Here is a 14952-nt window from a genome sequence, read left to right as displayed (position 1 = left end):
GGATATACGATCCTCAGCCAGGAAGGATAACTCTTTAATTTATAATTTAATTCAAAAAGTCTTAAAATAAAGCTTGAAATTGACATTTTTTTTATGCAACAATTTTCATGTTATGCCTCTACATATGATTCAATGTTCCTTAAAGTTTTAACAAACGGTATTAAAAAATTTGACATTTGTACCTCATAAAATTAAGTAAACCTTGCATATTTTAAAAAAATCAAATTTCTTTTAACTTAGCCTTAGTTACCAATGTTTATTAGCATGATTTGAAATTAGAAGTGATTTACAGTGTTTTCTTTAAAAGGAAACACTTCATACATTATGCATTATGAAACAATGGAAGTAAGTAAGAGAAAGTAAAGTACTAAATAAGTGTAAAATTCATGCAATTTTCTTTAAAAGCCTGGATACCTATGATTTTTATACCTAAAATACATTTCTTTATCAATTATCAATTAAAAAATATGCAATAGGTAGTTCAAGCATTTCCTGAAAAATTATTCAAGATTTACTTATTTTCCCTATATAATATGATTAAATTTAAAGATAATGTTTACAGAAACACCTTGGGTAAATACATTTTAATTTGAGAATTTAGAAACATCTTTGTGAGCATTTTCAATTACTATATGCCTGATTTTCAGAACCTGAGGATCGGATAACCTTAAACTGCATGTTTCAGTTAGAAGGGTTTTTTTCATTATAAAGTTTCATATAACATTGCCATCAGGGGTACACATATCTCAAATATCAATGTCCAACAGCCACATTACCTGATTATGAAAAAAATTAAAGTAGGCAAAACCATCAAGTGTAATCATTATTAACTTTTGACAGTACATATCTACAATTCACACAATTCGATCAATTTCTTTTCTCTGTAATTTAAAGGACAAAAAAAAAACCAAAAAAAAAACCAAAAAAAAACCAACACAAATTTATGTTAAAAGTCATGCTTAAAAAGATATTAAAATCATGATTGTTATACCTTAAAAATTTGTTCCTATGCAAATCTATACGATAAGAAGTCTAACATTTCTAATGTTTTGCTGAGCGGGCATATAAAATTCGATGTTGGACCGCTGAGTGAGATGTTAGACCGGTAATTGAGATGTTGGACCGTTTACGTCACAGAATGGGCGGAGCTTACTCTCATTTTTATTCGTTTGTGTTCAAAAGTAACGGTCCATCAAACGGTTACATCAAAAAGACAGTACAAAACACGTGTTTGTTAAACATAAAATGAAAGGTATAACAAAACATTTATTGATCGAGTTCTCGGGCAAAATGCGTTTTGACGACCCTCGGCCTCAGGCAGACAGTTTGGATCTTGTGTCAGAGAAAACGCATGTTGCCCTCGAACTCAGTCAATAAATATTTAACGTCATATCATACTTGACAAATTTCCTCAAAAAACTTTATTAAAACCAGTGTGTACATTTCATTTTCCCTCGAAGTACTATATAAAAAAACTATAATTTTGTAATTGTACGGCGAAAACACTTCACTCCAAAATATTTCAGGAAACGTACGCAGGTAGGTTTAGGTTACAACCAAATATTCTACTTGCCTATATGCTATGACGTCATAATAAGCTATATGACGTAAGATTTAGAGATAAAAATTTCTTAAAATCGATATCTAAGATTGATTTGAGGGCGTAAAAATGAACCAAAATATGCAGAGGAATAATATCAACGGAATTTTGTCGTTCCTGGGCCTCTGTAGTTATCACAGGGGTTACATACCAAACCCGTGACGTCATAACTGTTGATCATGCAGTAGCAGAGTGAAAGTGAAAAGTAACGAAAATTGATGTAAACAAACACAAAAAATCGGAGCTTAAAAGCATTTAGAATGAATATCATGTGTAATTCTTGTGGGAATAAAGCGTATGAATAAGGTATGGTAATATAATTCTGCAATTTCTTTGTAAAATTAAAGCAGAGAGGGTGTTTACTTGCCGATCAGCCTTTCCTCTGTCGTTCGTAACAAAAAAGATGCAAAAGTTCAACACTACGCCGCATACCTTGAAACTTAATTTTTGTTTCTATCTAAAGTTCTTATTCTTTTGTTTTTGGAAAGTGCTGCTAGAATCGTATGATTTAAGGGAATTGATGCATTTTTTTCGATGTTATGAACAAAATGTAAAAATTTTAGGAATGTTTCGTCCGAAATTGTTGAATAATTATATCTATAAGAGGACAGTAGGATTCTAGCAGCACTTTTCATGGTACAGAGATGTTTTAACATAACTACTGATATAAAGTGGAACTAATTATCCCCGGGGTAGTGTTAAACTTTTCACTTTTTCATTAAGGCATATTTTCTAATTATAGACGTCACGTGGTGACGTCGTGGTGAAGTGCCTCCTGTAGTATAAGTTCCATTGAAGTCTATAGAATACACAATTATAGTAAAAGTTTTATCCTTGACTTTTCCGATTTATTAGTGTTGCATAATTATAAAAAAGTGTTAATTCGCCGAATTCTGATCCATGTGCTGCCTTAACAAACCCGCGTATTAGCATTTCATTATAAATACGCAGGTGTGAAGTAAATGACCTCATAAATTTTAATAAAATAAATTCATTACATCTGTTTATATCACTTATCTAATGATTTGTCGAAAATGAAGCAATGCATTTGTAGTTTTAAAACAAAACAGAAAACTTATGTCGTCAAATACGGGAATACAGTCAAATTAATTGATAAAATCATGATACATCATAATAGTTCGAGGGAGAAGGGACTATTTTCAAATTTGTAAAGATTAAAAATCACACAGAGGGTCTCCATTCTGTTAAATGTAAAAGGGATGAAATTTTACTTTGAATACTTCATATAGAACTGTGCACGAATTATAATATGCGCGGCGGGTGTGACCGGTCGGTAGGGGATGTTCACTTCTTCATGGCATCTGATCCAACTTCTGAGTTTTTGGAGGTCCGTGTTTACTCTGCTACTATTTTGTATTTTGAATGGACTTTGATATTGAATACTATACGTTATATCCATATCCATCATGCATCAGCTATTTTTTTCTTTTGTAGTTATCTATCCAATGATAACATAAACAAACATTCTAAATAAAGTGATTGTGTTAACCCATCAGTCTTAGTTCGGATGGTCGATGGAGACAATGCCGACAGACCTGTTTGCCACTTGATATGTCATTCATATAAACAACGTCTTATTAATAAACAATAGATACGTTCATTTTGATGCATATATACGGTAAATACATATCCGAATTATAGGCGAGCTATAGAAAGAATGTAATTGTATGAGGTCAGTGCCTCTGATATACATGTACTTAGATCCCAGTCTTATCGACGCAGTATACACAATAGAGTCTGCCTTATATGCCTCATATTTAGATGTTTTACTAACAACAGACTAAAAAGTGTATGACAAATCGAATGGCTGAACTTTTTAATCAACTTCCCGTCTTTATTTAGAAATATACCTACATCACCTTATATGGTGTTCATTTTCTAAACTCAATAACATTCTTTAAATACAATCAATTTTTTTAATCCTACGCAATATTTGAAGCTCATAATTGATTTTTTAAATGATTTCAACAACCTGTCTAAAAGGAAGTTTCAACATATGCTATAATGACCTTGTTGTAAAATCTTTTTGTACGAGCATTCTGTCCGACAAGTTTCATTCCACTTGTTAGGTAATAACTTTGATACAAAATTTATAGTTTATCTAAACCAAATATTCGTTTGCCTGATTTTTATATTTAAATCCTATCAACCGACAATTTCCAAACCGAGGCTGGATTCTTACGTGTAGGTTGATAACACAAGGGTATAAAATCATTTATTTAACTTCAACAGTTGGCGAATTGTTAAGTCGATTGACTCGATACAATAATTTTTAAGCGGTTAGCTAGCTAACCGCTTTATGGCATGGGCTCCAAAAAACGGAAGCTTCCATAAGGCGCTATCTATCGACATCGCTTTATGGCACGTAACCTTATCCTTCTGCAACCAAAACCGGAAATTTCCACAAGGCGCTACCTATCGACAACGGTAACTTCAGCAAAGCGCTTCCTATGATTTGTATACTGTTGGCGTAATACGCCCCCTGGTGAGAGATTGACAATATGCTGTGAATGAAGAGTGGCTATTATAACGATTATATCGGAATCTTATTTAAGTATTTACCAAAGCATTGACAATACTTAGAACAACAACTTCAAAGAACTGAGGATTTGGTCCTTATTACATGTACATCGTGCGATCGTGATTTATAGCAACTGTTAGTTTATTTTTGAAAGTTGAACGATACGGTTAATTATACAGCAGGTTGAAGGCTATTACAGACTGCAAAAACATCAGCAAATCTCTCGATCGAGTTTGATTTTCCTTGCCAAAGTATTAAGAAACACCATTTATTAAGCTAAGTAATACCTGAAAAACGCTGTTATAAAAACACCGAATACATCTGTAAGGTTTACACTTTTTGTAACGTTTTTATGGAAACAATAGGATTACCTCCACAAGGAAACGTTTGTTTTCTTCTCTTTTCTTTTCTGTCTAATAAACAGATTATAAAAGCTCTGCTTCCAGGGGTAAATTCTCTACCCCGTCTTTGATAATTTATTACAAACGATCATAAGGGATCACTTACTCTTAGTTTTGAAAAACAAAATAATGGGGCACTTAAGGTAGTAAAATTAATTTTGAAAAAAATGGACAAATATATATTAATCTTAATCCGCATTGTGATCCTCTTCTAAAAATCAACCGACATTATTATTCACAGAAGAATGAGGTATGAAAAATCTTGGCAATTAGCAAAAATTTGAAATATATACTAATGCTTATTTATAAGTTTTGAAAATTTGATCAATTCCTAGGGAACGTATTATTAGCTGTGAAAATACTTTTTAAATTTGAATTTATCCAATTTGTCGATTATTATTTTGAGCGTTTGAGAGGAATTAAATTAAAATACAGGTGTTTAGAGGCACATTGATAGAAAAAAAAATCAATGTATATTGTTTAACCGACATATTGAAGAAAATGACACTGATAACTTCTTAAGTTACACTGACTTTTAGTGTACATTTGAATTTTTAAATACTAGTATTGATTGATTAGACAACTTTCCTTTTCACATGTTTTATTTGAGAACAATATTGCATATAGAGTATATGGCAAATACACATTATATGTCCTTATCTAGACATATTGTGCAAGACTTCTTTTAAATGATTCTCATATACCATTTACTTTATTCGAACATTTACTTGTTTGAAAAGTCAATAAAGTACATTTCATGAAGCTTGATAATCTTGTTTACTCGCCAGTCTTCCCGTAGAAGTAGTAGTTCATAATATTTCTAAACGGAAGTATCTGTATCAAAATACAGAATGATCAATGATCGATTTAAGAAGAAAAACTGACTCCTGAAAGTTCAAGAGGTGGGATCCGTTGCCTAGAAGAAGTAAGCATCCCTCGTTGACAGGTTACACCCGCAGTGAGCCTACACATCTTGAGCTCTCTGATATCAATTCATTTACAAAGTCTCTGTTCAGCCATCCTTTTTTCTCTGACTAGCCAGCTGTAGATCTACACTACTCCAAATCCATTAATCTAAAGAATTTAACTTGTCATTTTTTTAGTTGTTTGCTATAGTAGGCTTTACAATTACCTAATTTCAGATTCAATAGAGCATGAAAGACAATTAAAATTTCAACATCAACATAATTGTTTTCATCCAGAGAACGATTGGATGCCACCAAGAGAGAAGTTTTAAAAATGCACGTCCTGTCTTTTAAACTGAAGAAATCTCATGTTTGAATTTTGAAACATGCATTTCAATCTAATTAAAATTTATTTAAATGTTCCAAATCTGCTACCGCTTCTCAAACATCTAACATCCCATTCGGGGTCACATCAGAGCGACCTTTCGATTATGAATACATGTACTAGTAAACACAAACACTTTGGCCATGTAGATTCAAGCCTCGGTAAACAATTCTCAAATTAATTCCACGGCTACATATCATCATTATTGATACTGTCTTACGTTGAATTAAAGTAATTTTGGAATAAATTTCATGTATAGTCTGCAGTCTGGCATCTGAACGTGAATAATGCAAACGAAAGAGCGCAAACTATACAAGATACCCCACACGTCATACATATAACACAACTTTTGCAATGCATATTTTGTTTACTACAAAACTCCTGGGGTGTTTTGGTTCGGTGGTGAAAACAAGAAACCCATCTGAACTATAAGCCAAGATTTCGGAGGAACCATTTTCTTTGGCTAATCGAAGATTCACTCTTACATGACCCCAAATAGGATGTTGTTAGATGTTTGAGAAGCAGTAGCGGATTCGGAACATCTGATTTTAATTAGATAGCATCCATCTGTGACATCAGTTTGGAATGTTATTGGTTTTACTGTTAAGTAAAGTATTACAAAAACACAATGTCTGGGTTCTTTTTCTCTGATGGCATTGGACAAAGATATGCATACTTAAATATCATTTCATGCACTTTTTTCGGTACATATTAGATGAAAGCATGCTAACCGCTTTTCAGTACTTTCAGTACTTTGATTTGGGAAATGATAGTTGTTGAAAAGTCGAATGTTGACGTGATAAGCTATTACTTTATACAATGGTCGATTGAGATGCTATCTCCACCATAGTACCTGATTCGATGCCATTGAAACCTATCTATTTTTCTGTCTTCAATATTAAATTAACAATAACATTTTTTATTGAAAACACTCACTATGAAATATTTCCTATATTTCTTTTTATAGATATTTTTCTAAATATTCTGAGGGGAAAAACACCCTCCGAAAATATTTTTAAGGAAGGAACTATAGATTGGTATTAGATACTCATATAAAAAGAATTGATTTTAATTTTGATTTTAGCTTCTGACATTTCAGCTGCAGGCAAAGAGTTTTTCCCCTCATTTCGATATGCCTGATGCACAGAGTTTGTCCGACCAATATTCCGAGCTGCACCTCCCGAGTACAGTTATACAGATGATAGCTGCTACCTTTGGATACTTGGAAATGGTGTTGTTCTTTTGATGTACACAAAATACATAGAGGACAAAACCGGCTGTCGATATTTTATACCAGTTCTGGCTGTTGTCGATCTTCTTGGATCTGTTTCGAATGTTACTCAATTTCACTTGGATAACACTATGCGCTACATTTACCCTGGTGCATTTTTGTGTAAAACGATGACATTTTTAATTACATTTACCGGAGGATTTTCCTCTTTTCTGATTCTTGCTATAGCGATGCAGAGGTATTTGATAATCTGCCGACTTTTGGTAAACAAATGACCCAAAAAATATGTAGAATTGCCATTTTAATAATACTTCTATTCTGTATGGGCTATGCATTTCCAACTCTAAAATTCAAGAGAATATCGCACAAACTTAAATCACTTAATGTCACAGGTAATGTCTCTTTTTGTCACAACGACGACGGCACCGACAATTCCAGTGCTATAATACTATACTTAGGGATTTTACTGTTTTTATCCTTAATGAACATCACCATAACGTCAGTTCTTTACATTCCTGTGATCAGGACCATTTATGTAAGACTTTCGCCATCCAGACAGAATGGGACAAGTGATGTACCGAACGTGAACAATAATACCGAATTCATTACACGTACGGAACAGTACAATGTGCTAATGAATCTCCAAGGAAGGGTAAAAGCCCGGAAAAAAACGCAAGAAGGAACATCAGTGTCATGTATCTTGTCATTATTATTGTCTACATAGTTTCGTATCTGACGTCACTAGTTACACACATCTACCACTTCGCAAAAACAGAGGAAATTAAAGGATATTTAGGAAATATTTACGTTCTCTGTATTCGTTTTCATCTTTTGAATCACATAGCAAATCCGTACATCTACTGGTATTATGACCTCAAATTCAGAAAGGAACTTCGTAGGTTTTGGTGCAGTAACAATCTGAGAAGATAAACGTGGCAATATACAAAACAAACAAACACATGTTTGAATTTTGTACTGCTTTAATGTGAATAAGGAACAAAATTCAACATTTTTAAAAACTGATATATGTTTGTATTGTGATAAATATTACTTGTTTTGTGTTATGTATGTTCTTGCGTTGAATAAATTATATTAATGATACCCTAAATACCAAAAATTATATACTATTTATATATATATATGGATTTTTTAAGTTTCCTTCTCTCGAACAGAAAGGGAAATTATGGATATCAGATCCTCAGCCAGGAAGGATAGCTTTAAAAATAGATATTTAATTTGAAATTCATCAAAATGAAACTTGACAATGTAATTTTTTCATGCAAAAATTCTCATTTTATTCATCTCAATAAGATTCAAGGTTTTTGCAATATGAAATAAATATTACAATATTTAAATCATATTATTCATTTTGCGCATGCACACGTGTATGCATATCAATGCATTGAATTTTGAAATTAGCATTATAATCTGGAAATCTATCATACCTATTCATATTTAAATTTTTCCTTTTTTGATAACCAAAAATTTTATAGGCATTTAAAATTACAGCCAATCAGATTGCAGCATATCTGGATGTACGTGCTTTCATGAAAGCTTCAATATATGTTATAATGACCATGTTGAAAAATTGGTTTGTACGAGCATTCTGTTTTCTGCATTCTGCAAATTTCATACCCTTTATTAGGTCATAACTTTGAAACAAAATTCATTAAGAATTTATATAAATAAAATATTCGTATGCCCTAGTTTTATATTTAAATCCGATCAACCGACAATTTCCAAACCGAAGCTGAATTCTTACATGTAAGTTTATAATACAAGGATATCAAAACATTTGTTAACTTCAACTGTTGGCGAATTCTTTAGTTGCTAGACTCCATACAATGACTTTTTGGTTAATAATAGTTGTTGAAAAGTCGAATGTTGTCATGATAAGCTATTGAGATGCTATCTCCACCATTGTACCTGATCCCATGCTTTTGATGTCGATGTTTTGAATAGAGGACGAAATAGGCTGCCGATATTTCATACCAATACTGGCTCTTTTTTTATCTTTTGGGATCTCTGTGGAACGTTACCCAATTTCACTTGGATAATACGATGTGGTACATCTACTCTGGTGTCTTTTTGTGAAAAACTGTCTATTTTAATTGTATTTACTGGAGGATTTTCAGCTCATCTTATCCTTGCCATTGCATTGCAGAAATATTTGAAAATCTGTCGTCCGTTTGGCAAACAAATGACCCCAATAATGTGTAGAGTTGCCATTTTGATTATATTACTAATCTGTGTGGTCTTTGCACCCCCAATTTCGCAATTAAAGAGAATATCGTATAAACTAAATCACGCAATGTCACAGGAAATATTTCTTTTTGTCACATTGATGACGGCACCGACAATTCCAGGGCTATAATACCATATTTAGGGACGTTACTGTTTCTATCCCTCGCACCGTTCACGGTAGGTCAGTAGTAGAGCGCTCGCTCCTTGATCGGGAGGTCATGAGTTCGTATCTCGGCCGCGACTGACCTAGTGGTTAAATGGGTAGCAACTGTTCCTTTGCCATGCACTCGACACTTTAAAGTGAAAGTTGCGGGTCCTTCGGATGAGATTTTAAAAACCGAGGCCCCATGTTAGCGGCAGGCGTTGGCACGATAAAGATCCCTCACTTCTCAATGGCCCTGAGTGCCGAGTAAATGTCAAAATTTGAAGCCCTTCATCGGCATACGGTGATTTCTCCGTATGATTGGCAAATTCTCGAGAGGGACTTTAAACAATGTACAATCAATCAATCAATCTATCCCTCGCAAACATAGCCTTCACATAAGTTCTCTATAAAAGACTTTCTCCCGCCAAAAAAATTCAACCCAGTAGGGATCCAAAAGTGAACATTAATTTGGCAGTTATAACACTTACAAAACCACGACAACAACGTGATAATGACAAAACAATAAACATCCCAAGTTCATAAAGAAGCCCAGAACAGACAGCAAGAAAGAATATCAGTGTCATGTATCTTGTCATTATTATTGTCTATCTTCTTTCGTATCTGACGTCATTGGAAACACATATCTACAGCTTCAAAAGCATAGACACAACAGACGGGATCTTGCGAAATATTTATGTTCTCTGTATTAGTTTTCAGCTTTTGAATCACATTGCTAATCCATATATTTACTGGTTTTATGACCTCAAATTTAGAAAGGAGCTTCGTAGGTTTTGTAGCAGCAGTCTTCTCAGAAGAAGAAAAAAACCTGAAAGGAACACATCAGTGAAATTTATACTGCTTTATTTGGAAAGAGGTTCAAAATCAACAGACATAATATTTTTGAACATCTTAATATACATGTATCCCTGATAAATATTTTGATAAATGTATTTTTGGTTTATATTGTTCATATATACACTTGTATAGATTCATATGTATGTAAATACATGGTTTCTCATGCCAGGAAAACAACAAGAATACAGGATACAGGAAGTAAGTGATTTCGGAGAATGCACAAATTGCATCACCATGTCTATTTTGAAATAACGTATCATGTTTCCAACCATTATTATCTTACTGCATAACATTTACAGGAATGCAAAAAATCATGCAGATCTAGAAATGATAGGGAAAATTATTTAAACTTCTTGGAAATACTGAGTGAGTGCCTTCGGAATGTTCGGTGAAACGCGATTTCCACGCCTCCACTGTGTCGAATAAAATTTGATTGACAGGACAAACATTTGGACCGTGTGAACTTAATGACGGAAAATAAAAGCTAATGAATACTGACAAATGGTTTTTTCAATCTAAAAAAAATGATTACCTTTATTGCTTGGAATATTTAGCAAAAAAATACGAGTTTTTATTTAATACAACATATATCTGAGAATTGAGGGGGTATCTCTCTCTCTCACTCTCTCTCTCTCTCTCTCTCTCTCTCTCTCTCTCTCTCTCTCGTTCATTTCTTTGTTCAATAAAAACTATGACAGCTCATTACTTCTTTAGTTTTGAAATTTTAATCTATTACAAATAATTTGACTGCCACTTAATTTCCATCATCTTGCCGAGTATAATCACGGCCGGGAAATGTCTACATATACATGTAGAAGTTAGCTAAAATAATCATCATAAAAGAATACAAAAGAAACATAACTAAGAATATTTTGCATTAGAATTTTAAAAAACAGGGGGGTTTATGCAATACGTCAACAGACAATTGTGAATTTAAAAAAAAAACAAAAAAAAACGGTTTTTTTACTCAGAGTCTTGGCACGGAAATACATGTATGGTTGATTCAACCGCATACAATGTAATTAATTCATTCTATAAGTAGTAGTTTTATCCACTAAAGTCTACATTATTTTATAAGTGAAAAGATAAGCATATTTACTCCATAAATATATATAGATAGATTAATTTTGTATTGAACTACACGCGTTCTGTAACAAATACACATGTCTTACGGTAATTAAAATTGTGTTATAAAACTACGGATCTAAATCATAGGTGCATGTATGTAAAGAAAAAAAAAATGTTTTTATCATTTATTTTTTTTAATTTATTTATCTACTGTATTTTTATATTAAAGCGCCTGAAATCAGAATTATAAAATAATTTCAATGCAAGGAAAAGATCAGAGGCATTACGCATCATTTTGCGTTCACCGTTCTTTCACCGTTCACTTTGCGCTCGCGTTCTCGCTCCGTTCGCGTTTTGCGTTCAATCACCGTTCGCTCTGCGTTCGTTTACGGTTCGTCCAGCGTTCGTTCACCGTTCAGGTGGGAAAGTAGAATGTTTCAGGGATAGCAACTATTTTAGTATTTTTGGATAGAAATCTCTATATCCTTCAATGATTTTACAGACGTGATTCAAATATCAATCTCAGAATGCTTAGAGACAGATCCATGAGTTTCAAAATGAAGGTGGGCTAAATGAGGGGACAAAGATAAGGTGGGGTTGGGAACAAAGCTCCAAGAAGCTGGTAAATTCTTACAACTAAAAAAACTAAATTTAATGTATATATTTGTTCTAGAGAAATTTTTTAAACATTCAAACAGGGGGTGATGGGGAGGGGGCAACATATGCTTGATGAAACATATGGAGATATCTAACTTCATATCTTACACCAAAGAATGGCAAGGTTTTCTTTTATAGTATGATAAAAATCGTACATAAGGGTTATCATTTGTAACTTTGGACAGTATATATTTTATCAGGAGAACATTTTAAGTGCAAATTTCCTAAACTAAAAGTTCCTGATTAACAATAATATCGATATGCGAAAAAATAGTAAGGACTATCATTTGTAACTTTCGGCCGTATATATCTAAAATTCGCATTAATCGCCAGTACATATTTAAATTCGCATAAGAAGACAGATGATCACAATTAAACTAATTTTTTTTTTTTGTAATCATAAACTTAAAAAGCATTTTCATGTATTAGGTGCAGAAGGTCTTATCATATTGGAGAGGTGTCCTCAAAAATCAGGATTGAAAACAAGAGTGTGAATTTAATTTACCCTCGGAGAGCAAAAAGACTTTGGTCTGTTATTGTACTGCCAAAAAATAATAATAATAATAATAATAAAAAGCATAAAAATCACACCAACATATTTCCTGAAATGTTTTAGCTGTTCACTATCACTATGCATGAAGTGTCATAGCTTATGTTTCCCTATACATTTTCAAAAATAAAAATAGTTATATCTGAAATATTTTTATCAATCATTTGATGTTAAATTATACCTTTCAGCTGTACGTTTAAAAGTTTGCAATATAATTTTATCGTCAAATACGGTCAAATTAATGGAGAAATTCAGAATTATTCAAGGTTATTCTTGAGAAATGAACTATTTATAACTCTGAAAAGATATATTCAACTTTAACAGTTCGCAAATTCTTTAGACCATACAATAAGTTTGTTGGAAATGTAAGTTAGTGTAAGATCGAGTAAGGGTTTACTTCTGCTGTGGACGACTGAGCTATTTCCTCCATAGCGCCAGTTCAAATTTCTGATGTCATAGGTGATTGTTTTTATTGTTTTTATTCCGCATGTAAGATTAAATTCACAATTAAAATAGTTTTTATTGAAAACGCCCATTATGGATTTTTTCCTATATTTCTTTTTATGGCTAATAATTTATTACGAGGAATGAAAATGCACAGAAATATTTTTTAAGGAAGGATCAATTAATGAGTAACACACAGCCTTTACAAAAAGGCATGATTATTTTAATTTTTTATTAATTTTTGACATTCCAGCTGTAAGTAAAAAAAAGGTTATCCCTTAAATTCCGCTATGGCTGACGCAAAGATTTTGTCCGAACAATATTCTGAGCTGCTCCTCCCGAGTACAGTTATACAGATGGTCGCTGCTACCTTCGGAGTATTTGGAAACAGTCTGGTTCTTTTGATGTACACAAAATACATAGAGGACAAAACGGGCTGTCGATACTTCATACCAATTCTGGCTCTTGTTGATCTTCTTTGAACTATTTCTAACGTTACTCAGTTTCATTTGGATAACACCATGCGGTACACTTACCCTGGTGTTTTTTGAGTAAAACGATGCCATTTTTAATTATGATTACCGGTGGAGCCTCCGCTTTTCTGATTCTTGCTATTGCAGTACAGAGGTACTTGATAATCTGCCGTCCGTTTGGTAAACAGATGACCCCAAAAATGTGTAGAATTATCATTTTGATTATATTTCTAATCTGTGTGGGCTATGCATCCCCAATTTTGAAATTCAGGAGAATATCGTATAGGCTAAAAACACTCAATGTCACACGAAACATTTCTTTCTGTCACATTGATGACGGCACCGACAATTCCATTGCTATAATATCATACTTAGGGACGTTACTGTTTCTATCTCTCACCAACATAGCTATCACGTCCGTTCTTTACATTCCTGTGATTAGAACCATTTATAAAAAAACTGTCACACGCCAGACAAACGCAATCAAACAGGGATCAAAAAGAGATCATCAATTTGGCAGTAATAACACTTACAAAACCGCAACAACAACGTGTTTATGACAAAACAATAAACATCCCAAGAACAGAAAAAAGCCCAAAACAAACAGCAAGAAGGAATATCAGTGTCATGTATCTTGTCATTATTGTTGTTTACGTCATGTCCTTTCTGACGTCATTGGTTACACGAATCTACGGCTTTGCAAGCACGGACGAAGTACACGGGTTCTTGGGTAATATATACGTTCTCTGTTTTCGTTTCAGTCTTTTAAATCACATTGCCAATCCATATATTTACTGGTTTTATGATCTCCAACTTAGAAAGGAGCTTCGTAAGATTTGTTGCACCAGTATTCTCAGAAGACAAACGTCTAAATGGAGCTCATCAGCGAAAATTTTTGTTTCATTTAATGGAAAGGAAGTTCGAAATTAACAGATATGAATTGACATTTGGTTGTACAAGTATCCTAATAAATATTTTTGTGTGTTCTTTATGCTCATGTATATTCATGTTTATAATTTTTTGGATTTTCTTCATGCCATAAAAACAGCAAAACATTAAGCCCCTCAAAAAAGTGATTTCAGAGAATATACAATATGTAGTATCAGCATTTCTATTTTGAAATTCATTAACATGTTTCTGACTTCTATTATTCAATTCACCGCATACCTTTTATGAACCTCGTTCAAGTACGGATAAATGGTAACAGATCAAGGTAATTATTACACATATTGTATTACATGTATATCGGAAGCAAAAAATCCTAAAAACGAGTGGGTACGAGGATGATGGACCCCCTCGAAACTCTAAAATTGTAGGAACAATTCTCGACTAATTATGTAATATCCAAAACAAGTTTTGAAAAATTTATTTATTACGAATTTGAATATATTTTGGTGACACACATGTCTATCCCTTTTTTCGATTTCACATTTTCCCGATTGGGATAAATTT

General features: G+C 33.0%; 2 pseudogenes; both read left to right on the top strand.

Moving 5' to 3' along the window:
- The first annotated feature begins 6965 nt into the window (after window positions 1–6965).
- LOC134263453 (cholecystokinin receptor type A-like) lies at window positions 6966–8001 on the top strand (annotated as a pseudogene).
- A 5295-nt stretch (window positions 8002–13296) lies between these two features.
- LOC134263454 (type-1 angiotensin II receptor-like) lies at window positions 13297–14417 on the top strand (annotated as a pseudogene).
- Window positions 14418–14952: the final 535 nt, after the last annotated feature.

Source organism: Saccostrea cucullata, unplaced genomic scaffold (genome assembly GCF_032062105.1).
Source record: "Saccostrea cucullata isolate Sc308-1 unplaced genomic scaffold, CSIRO_AGI_Scuc_v1 ctg10467, whole genome shotgun sequence".
Taxonomy (NCBI): domain Eukaryota; kingdom Metazoa; phylum Mollusca; class Bivalvia; order Ostreida; family Ostreidae; genus Saccostrea; species Saccostrea cuccullata.
Note: the sequence above shows the minus strand (reverse complement) of the source record. Positions and strands in the feature narration are given on the sequence as shown.